The following is a 16,177-nucleotide window of genomic DNA, read 5'->3' on the forward strand; positions in this document are numbered from 1 at the left end:
CGCCGTCCGGCACTGCGTGTAAGCGCCACACGGCGAGCGGGCAGCAAAAAGAGTTCATGTAGCAAACAAACAAACAAAACTGATAGCGAAGCAAAGTGGGCAAACTAGTAAGGAAAGTAGAGGTCGCAGCCCCCCACACACCGCCGCCACTCGCCCGCACTGGACGATTCTAACCATCAATGATCACTACCTCTCCTTTTTTCTTATGTTTTCCTCACGCTGCGGAGAGGACGAACCCGGGACAAAACGAAAATCGAACAGGGAAGCAACAAGTATTTGCTTGTATTTGTCATGATATTAAAACGAAATGGGTTTTGGTTTTATCCCCTCCCCCCTCCCCTTGCTAGAGTAGTGCGCCTGGCGGGCAGACAGATAGATTTAGCGCCCCACGTGATTGGTGTGCTGCATCACCCTATATCTAGTCCTTTGATTCTGAGACGAGGATACACAACAATTCACACACACACACACACACACACACAACGCCAGCGCACAAGCGTTGACCCACAATGCAGACCATCCTTCTGGTCCGACCGATATATTATCGGTGTTTCCTGTCGTTCTGCTCGCGCAGCAGACGACGCTTGCGACTGCCGCGACCATGTTGATGGGAACAGCAAACATACAAAAAGCGCGATTCACGAGCGTTTTGCTTTGTTCATTATTATTATTATTATTATTATTATTATTTTCTTAGTTTATTCGGGGTTTATTTTTTAGGTTAATCGTCACAATGTGTGACACACATTAGCAGCTGATGCGAGGAATACACCACGCTCGGGCTGATAATGGTTCAGATTTTTAAATATTCTTAACGAAACCAAAAAACTTACATCATTTTTACTTCACTGCAAGCTCGAGGCTGTCGTTGCAAATTGCATTTGTGACACAATTGGGCCGCAGCACACACTCGTGCTTGGGCTTTCCTGCGAACTGAATTAGCTGTTTGCACTTTTTCATTATTTCCTCCCCCCCCCCCCCCGCGCCTCATGTACTCTCCTGACTTAGAATAGACCACTCATCATAGAATTGCAAACGAAAAACAAAAAAAGAAACTATGATTTAGTACGTAAGCAATCAACTCCATTACAGAATTGCAGCGTTGACGGCAAACGGACAAAACAAAACAAAAGAAAGTATGATCTAGCATGTAAGCAATTAGGCTGTCAGTGTTAAGCAAATCACGACCCCGCACCACCGTCATCCCTTCCCCCTTCAAAAAGCAAAGGCTCAAAAGGAAAGCTAAGCAGGAGTAGATTCTTTTTTTTTTGTTACGAAATGCGCGCTATTTAAGTTGTTTATTGTTGTTGAAACTGCTATTTTCAGCCGACAATAGGTCGGCATTCGGTGACTTTTGCAAAATTGACCCGTTACTCTGCTGATCGAGCCAACCGTTGGAACGGTATTTTAGGCCGAGCCCTGTGAATGAACTGCCGGGGCTCTCTAGTTTACGTTTAAATAGATTTGTTTCGACTAATCGGAAAACGGAATCTCGATTCGCCTCGCTTGGAGCGGCATTTTTTTTTTTGTTGCGAAGCATTTTGATCACCGATGAGGAAGCTACAATCAATTATTAATTATTAAACGGGAAAAGAACGCATAGCAAACCCACAGTAAAAGCAAAATTATGATTTGGGTCCCTTCTGTTCACCCGAACTAGTTGGCAAGCGTTGGCGGGTGTGTAGGAGTTGAACTGAAGGCAACATGTATTATTTAATTTAAACAACAAACTAAACAACTAATTCGTGCGCACTTCTTTGGCCCACAACCCCACGTGTGTGTCGTTGAAAGCAAAAAAAAAAAACAAAAAACAGGAGGTGTGTTGTGTGAGTGTGTATAGAGAAATGATTTATATAATTATGCGTACGCGTAAAGTAGGAAGTAATAGGGCAAAATAATACGGTTTAAGGAAACGGTTTACTTGTTACTTTTTCCCTGAGTGCGTGTGAGCGCCCGCCCCGCACGATGTGCAAACGCGAACGTTCCCTGGACCGTTGTGTTTAATTTGAGATTCTTTAAGAATTACAAAATATGCGCGGGCCAAAAGCAACACCCCGGGATAGAGCAAAAACGGGTGAAATGGAGAAAACAATATGAACAAAAAAAATTACAAAGGAAACTTGGGCATGGGCATGCAAAATCGTGTATTATTGGAGCTCGCTTTGTAGGATTATAGTTTTTGCTGTTGTATTTACCTTTATTCCTAATTTCTGTTACCTTATATACGTGTTTCTGGGGTAAGGAACGGTATGAGCTAGAGACGGAATGGATCACAAACACCCCCCCGACGGGAAACAAGTCTTATTTACAATACACTCTAGCTGCAATTACGCACTGCTGCTGTACATCTGAAATTATGTTTTGTTCTGCAAAGGCAAGCAAGGCTTAGCGCGTATAATAATTTAAGAACTGTAAAAGCGATTCGCGTCGCAGCAGCAACACCCATGCAAGGCAAATATGTCACTAGCGCATTGCCTTTTGCATGGATTGTTGGTTGGAACACTCATTAAATCACACCAAGCCAAACAAAAAAAAAAAAAAACATCACACTCATATTACTCGTACCGCTAGCGGGGCGGTTAATTTTCCTTTGCTTTCTTCCTGTTTGTTTGTTTAAACATCGAGCAAACACACGAATCCATCAGATGGCACTCCCATTCAGCAGAGATCGCGTAGCGTCCACGCTACAGACTTGCATCCGCGATATTATATGCAAAACACAGCGCTGTCGGGAGAGTGTACAGTGTTGTTGGTATCATTTTCATTATGTTATGCTTCTACTCTCTAGCGTCCCTCAGAACCTTACTTGTAACAATTAATGGTGAGAAGAAGAAAAAAAACCCCAGAAAATTGCGAGATTATTAGAGCACGAAGGCAAAACACACACACACATATTCGCAAGCGACCAGAACATGGCAAACTACGTTTTGCACAGGGGCTGAACGCGTAGTGCCGATAGAATGGATACGAAAACGAAACAAATTAAAATAAACAAATTACCTTACTAGTAATGCGAACAAACAAGCAACCAAACAAAACAAAACAAAAACCTACAAAACAAATGTGTTCAATACCGCGGGCCTCCCCCCCCCCCCCCCGCACCGTCAACTTTCTCCCCTCCTCCCCCTGGTGGGCTGGCAGGTAACGTAGGTGCGGTGCAATCGCTGGCGCTACAAACGATTTGGGAGACGCGTGTGGTGGTCGTTCGCGAATGGTTGGATTATGAAAATTCTAAAACAAAGAACCACTTTAAGATGAAAGATACCTTAGAGATAAAGAGAGAGAAAGATAAATACACGAGAACGACAAAAGAGACAGAAGAAGAGACATGAACAGAGGGCGGCAAAAAACGAAGAATAAGAAATCAAATGCTTGATCAAAACGAAAGAAATCACGAATTAATCAATAAAGAAAAAGTAAAACACTCTTACAACAGTAGCGTAATCATCTATTTTTCAAGTACTTGCCGCATCCGAAAAGTATTATTTAGCATAACTGGTACTGGATGGATATCTAGATTCTCCCTGCCGAAACATGCGTCGTCGGAAAATGGCCGTTTATTTTTGTAATGGAATTCAAATTTCTTCTCAGGCGCCCTAATATATGCAATTGGTGTGCACGCATTGTGATTTCCAGCTAGTCTACATTTAGGCACCATTGAACTGCATAATGTCGGCAGGGTTCTTCTTGGAAGTTTTCACTGGTTTATCTCAAAATCTGGTTAGTAGACGGTTTTATCAAACTTGATATATCATAAACTTACAGATTATCGAGAGTTACATGGTCCTCGAGCAATGCGAATTGGGTGATATCCGTTTGTTCAGATTTGATAGTTCTTGTAGCATACTGCAACAAATTTCACTCGGGTATTGTCAAATGCAAAAAACCCTTTTCGATAAATAAATCCACATTTCCAATTCTGGATGTAATGCTTGATGGTCAATTAACTGATATTTATGTTGTTGCTTATTGATGTTTTATACTGGTTACCCTATGCGTTTTTTTTAATTTCGCGGATTTTCGAGTATTGCTGATACATTTTGGAACACGTAACACGGAGACAGACTGTACGGCTAAATCGGAATAAGAGAAAAAATATGATGTCAAAGGTTTTATAGTTTAAAGTATGTGTATAATATTAATTATATCAGTACTGCATGATTCGGCTAAGTCCGCTCATGTGTAGAACCATTTCAGTTTGCGATAAAATTTTGCAATGTATCAATCTGTGGATGCAAAACAGTAGAACAAGGATGCAAAATTTTCATTACAGATGACGTGCATGTTGGATGAAAAACGTGATATTCGACTGACGATGATAATCGAGTTTCACGAGTGCCTCGGGAACACATCAAACTAGGAGTATCTTGGGAAAAGACTGTACAGGTGGTCCCCGAGATACACGGTTAATGGGGACCGAAAACGGCCGCAAAATACCGCGTATCTCGAATTTCCGCGTAAGTCGAATCTTGCGATTTTCAGCCAAAATATCACTAATCTTCGTGTAATGTTGCAAGTAGGGAGCGGTTTTAGCCACCAAATAAATTATATAATTTAATTTTGACTGAATTTAACAGTTTCAAACCTTTTGAAATGAGTTTTAATAATCGAATAATAGGGAAATTATTTGGCTTTTTAGATTGATGATGTGTCAAATTAGTATCATTTGCTCAAAGAACTGTCAAATTTAGAAAACCGCGTATCTTCGAATCCGCGTATAAGAGGTACCGTGTATCTCGGGGACTGCCTGTATATGAAAATATCTGTAACAAGTTTCTAACAGCTGAACGTTTATTAGTCTGAAGGATGGAAGCAAAAATACTAAAATTCATATTTTTCTTATTTTCCGCTTTCCAATTCATTAAAGTGTGGCTAAAACAGTACGCTGTTTTAATTTGCTTTTATTACTTTGCATGAACCAAATTGCGTTTAATTTGATTGATACGTACCAAGCACGTTAAACTAATACAGGTATAGCCTCTTATGCGCTACACACGATTTAGGCGATTTTCTAATTTTTTTCTTTGAGAAAATTGTACTGATTTGACACATTAAATGCAGTTATATGCCAATAAATTCTCTTCTGGTCGAATTGTAAAACCCATTTGAAACAAAAAGTACAAAATTATAATTATCGGATTGAAATCAGATCAATTAAACAATATAATGGCTCAAACCTATACGAATATTAGCTAAAATTTGACTGAAAACCTCGAAATTCGACGTACGATAGTATTTGAAATACACTATTGCTTCGGGTCGGCATTGATATCGTATATCGGGGAATCCCTGTATAACGTTGAGCTGTTTCAAATGTTAAAATTAATTCAACATTAAAGCAAAAAATATTTCATCAAAAATGGAACTATATGGAAAATCTGAAGCGATGCGTCTGATTTTACTTGAAACTTAAGATTTACGCCTAACAAGAAACTCTTTTTATCTGAGCGCTTGATTTTGTCCTTATTTCACCAATATTTCCCTAATGCTAATTCATATATACCAGAAGTCAAAACCATCATCCGAATTTAATTCTTGTAATATTTGTATTCCCTTGAATGAGTGGCTTTACTTCCCTTGTGAACAGTTCGAACTGCAATTGAACCTAGTAATAGCCGTCTGTTATAGTCCTCATGTAAACACTTCTGTTGGAAAGTTTTAGCTTTGTAAATATTAAAAAAAAAACATGAAAAATAGACCATCAACCACATTCAAGCGGTTTCGTCCTTTCCGTTGGAATAATTGTTTTGGCTGGAAATTTTTTGCATCACCCTTTTACCTTCTGAAAACATTCATTTTTCATATTCTGCAAACGGTTTCGCACACACTGTGCCCGCGCGGGCCCGGTGTTCATCCATCCCATCGTGCCACTCGCTCGCGCCAGTACGATTCAGCGCGCCGCAATGAACGTCGGTCGTGCATCTCGCTCCAGCAGGCACACGCAACTGAATGAACACGGCCGAATGAACAGTGTTCGGCTGGTTTGAGCGCGCGTTGAGCGATATTCTCCGTCCGGCTGGCTCAAAAGCGTGAGAGCGTCGAAGCAGTACGGATCGGCGTCGAGCAGCAGCAGCAGTAGCGCGCGCGTGTGTAAAGCTCCAACCAAAACGAGAAACGGCTAAACGCGAAACACGGGTAGCAGTGGTGTGTGTGTGCGTATTTGTGGTGTTTGCGCGCGTGTGTGTATTGTTGTGTTTGTGGGTTTTAAAGGAAACATTAAGGTACCCATTCGTTCTGGACCTGTGATGTTAGGAGAGAATCATATTAGAGAGGAAAACAAAAAAACAATACAATAATTCTTCAGCTATTCTTGCCTTCTGCACGCCCGCAGCATTAAATACTGCAGCCAACGCCGTAAAGGTGTGTTGCGCTTCGCTGCGGTGTGTTTGAATGTTTTGTTCTACCTGTTCCTTCTTTCTTCCTTTTTAACCTGTGTTACCTGTGCGTGTGTGTTTGTGTGTTTGCGTACGTGTTTGGCCGTTATGCTGGCATTTCAACGTTCAGAGAGGATCAAAATTCCAGCAATCCTTGCCACGGGGACGCTTACACAAAGTTTAATCGGATCGTGTGCAGGTTCGCATCAAGTGTGGGCGGTCACATTAAAACAATTAGCTGATGACACACAGATACCAGAACTCCCTGCTTTTTTGAGTCGCTCGGTGGAAAATGGTACGGAAATGATTTCGAAGCATCTCAATAACCCGCTCAAACGTTGAAAGAGTGTTATTAACACACCAACGGATAGTAAATAGTACGCGCACAGTTTTTTGACCAGAATCCTTTTCTTACCTCACTTGCCGCTGTTCGGTGTTAGGCTCTCTCCGAGGCTCCGAGGGGCACAATGTGGCATAGGGCGCACACGGCTTTACTTGCGTGTGTTGTGTGCGCCGAGCAAAGCGGACGCGAGGGCACTATCCTGCCGTTCTGTTCGCACCACCGTACGGCTGCGTCTCCTGTCCATTCTCGCTCTCGCTCTTTCGCTCCCTTCCTGTTCTGCCACGTTCAGTGCGGTCACCCTCCTGTGCAAGGTTCTGCGCGACGCGAGAGCCCAATAAAGGCTCCCTTTGTCGGAGGCTTCGGTGCTGTGTGTGTGTGTGTGTGTGTGTATTTTACCTCCCCCTTTTTGCCCCCTCCGTTTTTTTATTCTTAGAACGATCCCTGCCGTCTCGTGTTGCGCTTTCTGTCCTCCCGCTTCCGTGCAGGAGCTATTCAACGGCGAGCGCTTTTTTCCTGTTCTGCGAAAGTGTCTTCACCGGTCGAAAAGCGGGGGTAAACGTTCGCGGTGAATTCCGTCGAAAAAAGTGATTCATCAACCGCGTGAAGCCCATTTCCATCAAGCACGCGCACACACCGTCACTGGCTCTGCCAAGCCGGTGTGCGAATGTGTGAGTGCGTGCGTGTAGAGGTGGGCGAATTGCACACAGGCGCGCGCACGTTTCGGAGACAGTTTTAGCTGGTTGTTTCTTTGCATGTGTGTGTGTGTGTGCGAAATGTTCAAATCCTGTTTGGCAAATGTCAAAAGAAAGCGAAAAAAGAACGTTACATTTGCTTGCTGCACAGAAGAGACCGAGCCACACAACACGGGCGCAAAGCGCCTAAAGCTTAAATACACATCCGTACGTGCGTGCCCATGTGTGTGTTTGAATCTCGCGTGCTTAAGCCTGCCTTGCCCTGCCCTACTGTTCCACTCCTTACCTTTACCTTTCGTAGCGATGTGCGCGGTCACCTTAACCTCTCTCTCTGTCTGTCTTTCTCTCTTTCGCACTCTCTCACCCCTGTTAGAAGCGGCGTGCCATGAGTAAGCAGGGCCGGAAGCGTGTTCTCAACCGAAAGCCACGCTACGGCACTGTCCAAACATCGTACATGTGTGCGCGCAAGAGACGGGCATAGCGCAGTGGGCCCACGCGCGCACGCGCGCTGCTACTCTCGCATTTTGAATTAAAACGTTCTGCGCGTCGCCGCGTACACGATGTCCTTGCGCGAACGGTGCGCGCGCGGCCGCAGCGCAACCACCGGTGCAGAAGAATCCGGTTGCGTGTGTGCAAGTGTGTGTGTGCGTTGATGAGGTAATGCTTGAACGTTGTTTTTGGGCAGGGCATGGGAGAGGTGGCACGTATATGTATGTTTGCCTGCCGTCGAGCCACCGGTCCTGGCTGCGGCGGCCCAGGAAGCTCTTTTTGTCCGCTAATGCTATTCCATTCGACCTCAGCAAGAGCATAGCATTGCTGCTTTGTTCTGGAAAGAAGTATGATACTCTCACACACACATACGTTCATAGACATTCCAATGATCCGCGAGATCGCTTCGGGCGCTACTAAAACGGGGTAGTAAAACTGTTTCGAATCAAACTGGACATGCCAACAAACAGTACGTACCGGGATGACGTCAGTTGTTGGTGTGCGCAAAAAAAGGTGAAGCTTTTTCAGATTTCTTGTGCGCCTGAGAGTATCTGTCAGTTTTCGTAGAACATATCTTTATGATCTGTCTGTGCTGACACGCCCGCCAAGGGGGGTCATAGAGCAAGGGTGCGAAAATGTAATCGGCATCGGCATTGCCTTTTTTGTGTTCCGAGAGCATTCAAGCATTCTACATTCCTAGTAAGTTGTGATCAAATTTGGGATTGAATCGGTCATCACCTGATTGGTGTCCACAAATCCAGCAATTCCAGGAAGATTCCAGGGAAACCCGAGAACGCGTTGAGTCACCATTTGAACTGTTTCCCTTAGGTATTATGGTCTTTGGTCTCCGAGATGCATTATGGAATTCATACAACCTCTTATGCAAAAACTGAACAGCCTCAGAACTAACTATGGGGCCCTTCACGATTCTAGTTAGTTTTTTCTATGGAGTTTGACAGTTGGAGGCTGAAATCATGTAAACACTCCATACAAAACCACACAAAAAACTAGCCTGCAATTTTCAGTCTAGATTATTCTAGCCTCAAAGCTAGAATTAGATTCGAGTACCTGCTCGAAAACACGGTGTTGTTTACATTTACCCCAAGGTGCATTAAAGAGATCAGGTGGTGGAATCTAGAATAAAGTTTATTTAGTCCAGGTGGTCTCATAGCATGTTTTTTATAACCAAATTAGAATATCACTTTTTGACAGGATGGGTGAACATTTTTGTTTAAACATGCTCTCTGGAGGCTTGACGAATACTCAAAACACTCTTAAAATCTTCATTCAGAAGCAGAAGCGATAAAAATCAGCCTTCTAAATTCATACACCTTGGAGTAAGCCCATGTGTATGTTATACCTACTTAGATAGCTGCTCGAAAACTGCTATACAATGCAAACAGCTGACAGGTTGAAATTTCAGCGTACGAACTTAAAACGGAAAGGACCCCTATAATAGATCAGGCGTTGGATAGCAAACAAAAAAGTGCTGTAACTCGCGGACTCCCACTATCAGTAATGTAGACATACGTAGTATGGAGGCGATCCCGTGGTACAGTCGTCAACTCGTACGTCTCAATAACATGCCCGTCATGGATTCGAGCCTAGAATGGATCGTCCCTCCGTAGCAAGCTGAGAACTATCAAGCTGAGTGGTACTGAATAAGTCTCGAAAGCCTTTATAGCGCGGCAAGTCCGCGCCGGACGTTACGGCAAATAGAAGAAGAGTGTCTACATGATGCTATCACAGGAGAGAGAAGTTCCGAAACATCAACTCAAAGCACCTAGAAACTTCAGGGAAGATCTCCGTGAGCAAAACTCGTACATCTCAATGTTTGCAGTAGTCAATGATATAGCGATTCTAACTTCAAAGAATTTTGAATTCTTCACACTGGTTCTTCACCGATCAACTTTATTGCCTGGAATTTTGCTGGTGAAGAAAGATGACATTTTTTGATGATATGATATCTCCATGGGAACTTCACTTGTGTCACTTTGTGTCTCCCGAGCCCCGAGCATACTTCCTAATTCAGCTGGAATAGTCCCAGAGCAGTCACTGCGCAAAGACCAGCACCACTGATGCTGGCCCCACATGTTCCAACCGAAGATCTGATCTTGCCAGTTCGTAAATTACCGCCAGTGGTGTGGCCACACAAAGAGACATCCGATGCCCAATAAACGGGTACATGGCACGGTGGTTTTACCGCTGCGGGGGGGGGGGGGGGGGGGGGGGAATATTTCGCACGCTGACGGCAAGTGCTCGAAAGTGCTGCGTTTGCGCCCTGCGTAACATAATACACCCGCGCCTCGCCTGGTGTGTGCGTGTGCTGCACATTTGTGCGGCAGAAACGCGTCCACTTTATCCTTCGCGAGCCGCGTCGTGTCTTGGAGCGCTCCGCTTCACTGATCGGCAATGCGCAAACATATGCGCCTGGGCGGATCTAGTACGATCGGCGGGAGCGTGCGTACTTCTCTGGCATCAAATGTCCCCGGGATTGTCTTCAGGGATCGTTGCCGAGTGAAGCGCGCACCACCCAGCAGCAGAGTCAGCAGATATTCTATTCGGTTGCTGCTTGCGAGTGGCAACTGCAACAACACAGTTGTGTAGCGAGAATCATTGGAATAGAACTATGCTTGACAGTTCTATTGAGAGTTTAGCAACGGAACGGAAATATCCCAGAGCAATCAAAACGATTACATCTTACAACCGCCTCTAGGAGTGGTTCACGGAGATGTGTACACGTTCTTCGTAGCGAGCGATCATGTATTTTCTGTTTTGCTCTTTCCGGTGTAAGTTCCCCCTTTTTTTTTTAAATGCTGTTCGCCAGCGTTGGTGCGGGTTTGTATGTAACAAACGGGTGAAGATGGCGCTCCTGTGTCGCTCTTCACATTAACAACTGTTTGATCTATTCACGTGTTTGTGTGTGTGTGTGTGTGTGAAGCGGCTACACCATCAAGGGAAGGATAATCGTGAGCCAAACCGTTTCATCCATTCTTTCCCTGTTTCTTCCTTGAACGGCGGTGTGTTTCCGTCGCTCAGCCAGTTGTCCCCTTTCGGCTGGAATCCGAGTGGCATCCTCTGCCCGCCTAGCATTCAATTAAGCGGCCACCATTTGAATGGCGTCCCTTCGATCATGTTAGAAAACAATGACGCGCGATCCCTTTCTCCTCCTCCCGAGTGACTCGCAGTGCGTTCTGGTGCGTGTGTGTGTGTGTGTGTGGCAATGCCACGGGTTGTTCGGCACTTTCCTCTTCCAGCGATGGCGTCCTACCTGTAGGGAATTGAAGGCTGTGGTGCAGGTGTTGTGCGTTCCTTTCCGGGGCTGGAGTGGCGTTTTGTTCTGTGTGTCCCCGGGCGCATTGTGTTGGATGTGTGTGTGTGTTGTTAGGTCGATGAGGGGAATAGAAGGCGAACAAAAAACAGAAAAAAGCTCAGGAAAATCGGTTGGCGTCGCTTCATCAGAGCATGAAATCATGAATCAAGGAAGCGCAGAGGGCGTGGGTCGTCGTCCACCTAATACAAGTGAGCAGCAGTACAGGATCGTTTTCGGTGCTCTATTCGGGGTACGGTGGAAACATGTGAAAACATTTAAATTAAATGGTCGAACTGGAATTGAGAAATGTGAGACAAATTTGAGCAATTTGATTTAAGAAACACTTTGAGCGATACTTGGCGCATATTTTTACAAACCGTTGGCGCTGCTAACTTCTATGTACCGCTTTTCACGTAGGTGTGAATGTGTTAAAGGCGTACCGAAATGGAGCAAATGGAGCATTAATTCAACGGGTCCAGCAAATAACCCATTCCATCATTTTCAACAAAACAAAACAAAATCTTCCATTCAATCGTGTGCTGTAAAATGTCCCCTAGCAACATGTGGCAAAATTGTGCATCCTTCAAACGCAAAGCAGCAAACAAATTACTGCTGTTCTTGCACTATACAAAGCTTTACCGGTGGTGTGTGTCTCCTCGCCACTGCCGCTAGTTCTCGTGAACATGCTCGATCTTTCTCTGTTCCGATCTTCTCCGATCCGACAGCGCGGCCAGAGGGGAACAAAAAAGAGCGGAGGGTCTACCTGTCCCACCAGTGCCAAGGGTGTGTTCCTTTTCGAAGGGATTTTCGTTCTATTTCGTTGCGTTTCCTGCGTTTGTAGTTCGTTATTTAACGAAATGTTGAAGGTGTGTGTGTGTGTGTGTGTGTGTGTGTACCACCGAGGGCCGGTAATGGGAAGGGCTCGTTTTCGGAGGGTTTTGGTGCAGCATTTTACTTCCAGTTATGTGTGTAAATGTGTGTGTGTGTGTGTGTGTGTGTGTGTGTGTGTGTGTGTGTGTGTGTGTGTGTGTGTGTGTGTGCGTGTTTTAATAAGAAAACTAAAGCAAAACGTGTGTTAACTTCAATCAACAGCTCCAATCAATCAATTGCTTTGAATCCAGTTTTGAATAGAGAAGCAAAGAAAGATAAAACACAACATCTTCAACCTCTTCTGCTCCCAGCAACAATCAACAAGCGCGCATTGTACGGGGGACAAAAAAAGATGAAAAAAATGAAAACAGTGATAACTCAAAAGTGAATTACTTTGGGTGCAGAACATCTAGTTGCCCTGTGTGTGTGTGAGGGTGTGTGCAGTATGTTCGTGTTGGGGCTGCACCAATTTATTGATTCCGCCGGGGTGTATCTCTCTCTCTTTCTTTCTCTCGGTGTGTGCGACCTAGAAATAGCATGAAATGAACCACCGTCGTCTCCTTGGCAACGGAATAACATGTCGCGAAGCCAAACAAACGTAACACTACACACACACACACACATACACATTGGATTGTGTTTGGGGCTCGGCGTCGGGCGAGGAGGGACAACTGGGGCCATGGGGCAGAGGGAAACTAAATCCTTTTTTATGGAGGGCATAGTAAGGGCAAAACACTGAAGGAATGTGTTTTAACCTCGACCTAACGCTTCATTGTAGAGATGGGTACTGTTGGAAAAAAAAATCCCGAGTCGACTCCGATAATTTCGGAACTAATTCGGGAAGGAAAGACCGCCCAACGTTATCCAGAGCCGTTTGGAATCATCTAGATCCGCTTGGAGTCGTCTCGAGTCGTCCGAAGTCGTCTGATGTCATCCGGAGTCATTCGGAGTTGTCCGGAGTTTTTTTTTTAAGTTTACCGTAGCTATCCGGAGTTGTTCGGAGTCAACTGGAGTCGTCTGGAGTAGTCCGAAGCCATCCGTAATCGTTTAGAGTTTTCCGAAGTTTTCCGAAGCCATCCGAAGTCGTCCGGAGTCGCCTGGAGTCGTTTGGAGTCATCCGGAGTCGTCCGTAGTAGTACGCAGTAGTCCGGAGTCGCCCAGAGTCGTCCGGTGTCGTCCGGAGTCGGACAAACAAAGGCTTGCATACTAAGAGCATGCGCAAATTGCAAGACAAAAAAAAACACACAACTGAAATTCCTGATCACATTGCACCGGTCGGCTCCAGATGACTCTGACCGACTCCGATCAACTATGGACGCCTCTGAATGGCTCCAACTTCGGGCGACTCTGGAGAACACTGGACGACTCGGACTCTGAACGACTTCAGGCGATTTCGAACGGCTCCGACTCTGAGCGACCCCGTACGACTTCGGACGACTTCGACGCCGGGTGACTCCGGACATTTCTGGCAGCCTCCTGACATCTTCGGTCGACTCTAGAAAACTCCGGACGACTTTTGATATCGCCGGACGACTTCTGACGACTCCGGACATCTCCGGACGACTCCAGACGACTTCAACTCCGGGCGGCTCCGAACATCTTCGGGAAACTCCGGACATCTCCGGATGACTCCGGACGACTCCGGACGACTCCGGACGATTCCTGACGACTCCGATTACGGACAACTCCGACTCCGGACTACTCCGATTCTGGACTTCTCTGACTCCGGACGACGCCAGACGACTCCGGACGGCTCCGACTCCGGGCGGAACTAGTGGTTTTCATTTTGCCGGGGTCGGAATCGCACTAACAATAGTCGGAATCGGATCGGAGTCGTGGGTGTGCTCCAGAAAGCACATCACTGCTTCATTGATTTTGTTTCGGAACGTGTGGACGCGTGGAAAAGGAGGCACGCGTAGGCGAAATTTCTGTTCAATAAATTTTGTTTGCGATTTTGCGTTCAAAACAGTTTAAAGATTGACAACAATTTCTTGCAAATAGATTGGCGTCGTGCTGGAATTTGCGTCATGCGGTGGGGGTGGGGGGGGGGGGGGATTTGAGAGAGAAAGAGAGAATTAAAATAACTCTCGGAAAAGCCATAAAAGTCACACATATCACCCTACGCGTTTGTGCCTGTAGGTGTGTGAGTGATGTGATTATTAAAATAGGAAAAGAAAGTGAAAACAAAAGCGATAAGGTGATAAGGGTGGCGGCAATGTATTGTTTTTTTTATGTATTACTTTGTTTCTAACACCCACCGTGGGTGGAATTTTGTAGAGGAGAAAAAAACGAGCTCGATGCGACTGCACTTTCGCGGGTGCTGTATAGAGCGAGAAGGGCAAGAGAGTGCAACAGCAATTGTGAGCGATGATAAGCGCAACTAAATTGATTGTTATCCATCTTTTTTTCCCTCATACAGAGCGTTAGTACCGTGTAGATGAAGAGAAAGAAGAAAATATTGTGTTGAAGCAGTAAAGAAAAAGAAAAAAAACAGTGATTGCAAATTGCAAAAAAAAAGAAGTGTGTACATAAGTAATGCAGAAAATGCGACCACTACTACTGCCTGTTCGGTGTGCTGATTAGAATTTTCCGCGTGCAAGTGAATCTTTTTGTTTTGTCTGTTTGTGTTCTGTGTGGTGTACACGCGGTGGCACCAAGTGGAAGGGTGTAAATGCGTGTGTGTGCGTTTAATTTTTGTGATGCGAAATGATCCCGCCGCAACCGTTGGCAGGATAGTGCGCTTCAACGGTGCCGAAGCGAAGCAAGGAATTGCAATTGCAACAGAACAACAATCAACCGAACAAAAACAACAAAAAAAAACACCAACTTCCTTCGTGTACAGTACCGGGGGCAACTGCAACTGCACCGTATACGTGTGTGTGTGTGTGTGTGACGCACCTGTCGCTCGAATCGCAAACACACACTGCCGCCGACGACGCAGAGACACGGGATCGCTGACCTGGCGCTGACGGTATGAAGGTGACGGTGTGCTTCGGGGAGACGCGGTTCGTCGTGCCTTGCCCGCCCGGTACGACCGTGCAGAAGCTGGAACAGGAAGCGATACTGCGGTACAAGCGCAAGGTAAGGTTTTGGAAGCGAAGGATGTTTTTAACAGTAGGGGAGATATGCTTAAAACAGTACCCTTTCGGATGGAGAGAAAAGCGTGGGAATTGCGGTAAAAGGGAGCAGAATATGAGTAGGAAGAGGTGAAATTGTAACGTTATTGAACTTAATGTACCTCGCCACCGAACAAAAATGAGCAAACTCAACCTCTTTCTTCTTTTAATCGAAAAAAAAAACAAATGACATCAACGACTGCAACAGCGAGGAACCTCGTACCATCTTCGGCGTTTTTTTTCTTTCCGGAGCAAAAATTAGAGTAAGGCGTGGGAAAATGGCACTGTTTAGGATTTTGTTCTGAAATTGTAGAATAAAATAGAATAGAATTGTAAGAGTAGAGATGTAAGTTTTGTGTTACTGTCGTTTGCCGCCATGTTTTGAATCCAAGGCATCAATTTTTGACTCTTTAACGCAGATTTATGTCGATTGTAATTTTACATCACCAAAACAATACAAAAACCGTGCCATGGATTGGTTTTTGTGTAAAAATAATTAAATTTTATAAATTCTAAAGCCATTGTTTACTGGTGAAAATACTCTCCTCCTTTTCACTCTTTTAAAATTTCAAATTTTTTTGAACAATAATTGTTATATTTTAAATTATTTCAATGAAATTATAAACAACTTAACTTAAATTCAATAATTTTAGGACACATAGTTTCAGACATAACGTTAAATTTAGTCAATAAAGCAATTAACTTACAGATCAAAATTTGTACCTTGTAGGTATAAATAGGTTAGGTAGAGCCAACATTTTGTGGCAACGACTGTAAAGTGTTTTGTTAAATTTAGTTATTTGCTAGAATAATTTAATAATTCACGTGATGTGTCAACATTATTTTTCTTCCAGATAGAGTGCATATACAGCATAGTTTTATTTATGTAAAACACAAATATATCGTAGTGACCATTGCTTTCACCACAGCCACATCATTTTAATTTCCTGTCAAAACATGCCGACCATTTTGCCCCAAGC

General features: G+C 44.6%; 1 protein-coding gene across 5 annotated transcripts in view; it reads left to right on the top strand.

The window, feature by feature from the left end:
* Positions 1-5,999: 5,999 nt before the first annotated feature.
* LOC1277384 (serine-rich adhesin for platelets) overlaps positions 6,000-16,177 on the top strand; it is a 52,639-nt gene continuing 42,461 nt past the window's right edge. The window contains exons 1-2 of one of the 5 annotated variants that reach the window (XR_009764725.1): positions 6,000-6,144; positions 14,501-15,162. The gene's annotated coding sequence lies outside the window, so the exon portion shown is untranslated. Of the gene's footprint in view, positions 6,222-14,500; positions 15,163-16,177 lie in introns of all 5 variants that reach the window. The other 4 variants (XR_009764730.1, XR_009764726.1, XR_009764727.1 and 1 more) reach the window with 4 other exon arrangements.

This window comes from Anopheles gambiae, chromosome X, assembly GCF_943734735.2.
Source record: "Anopheles gambiae chromosome X, idAnoGambNW_F1_1, whole genome shotgun sequence".
NCBI classification, from domain to species: domain Eukaryota; kingdom Metazoa; phylum Arthropoda; class Insecta; order Diptera; family Culicidae; genus Anopheles; species Anopheles gambiae.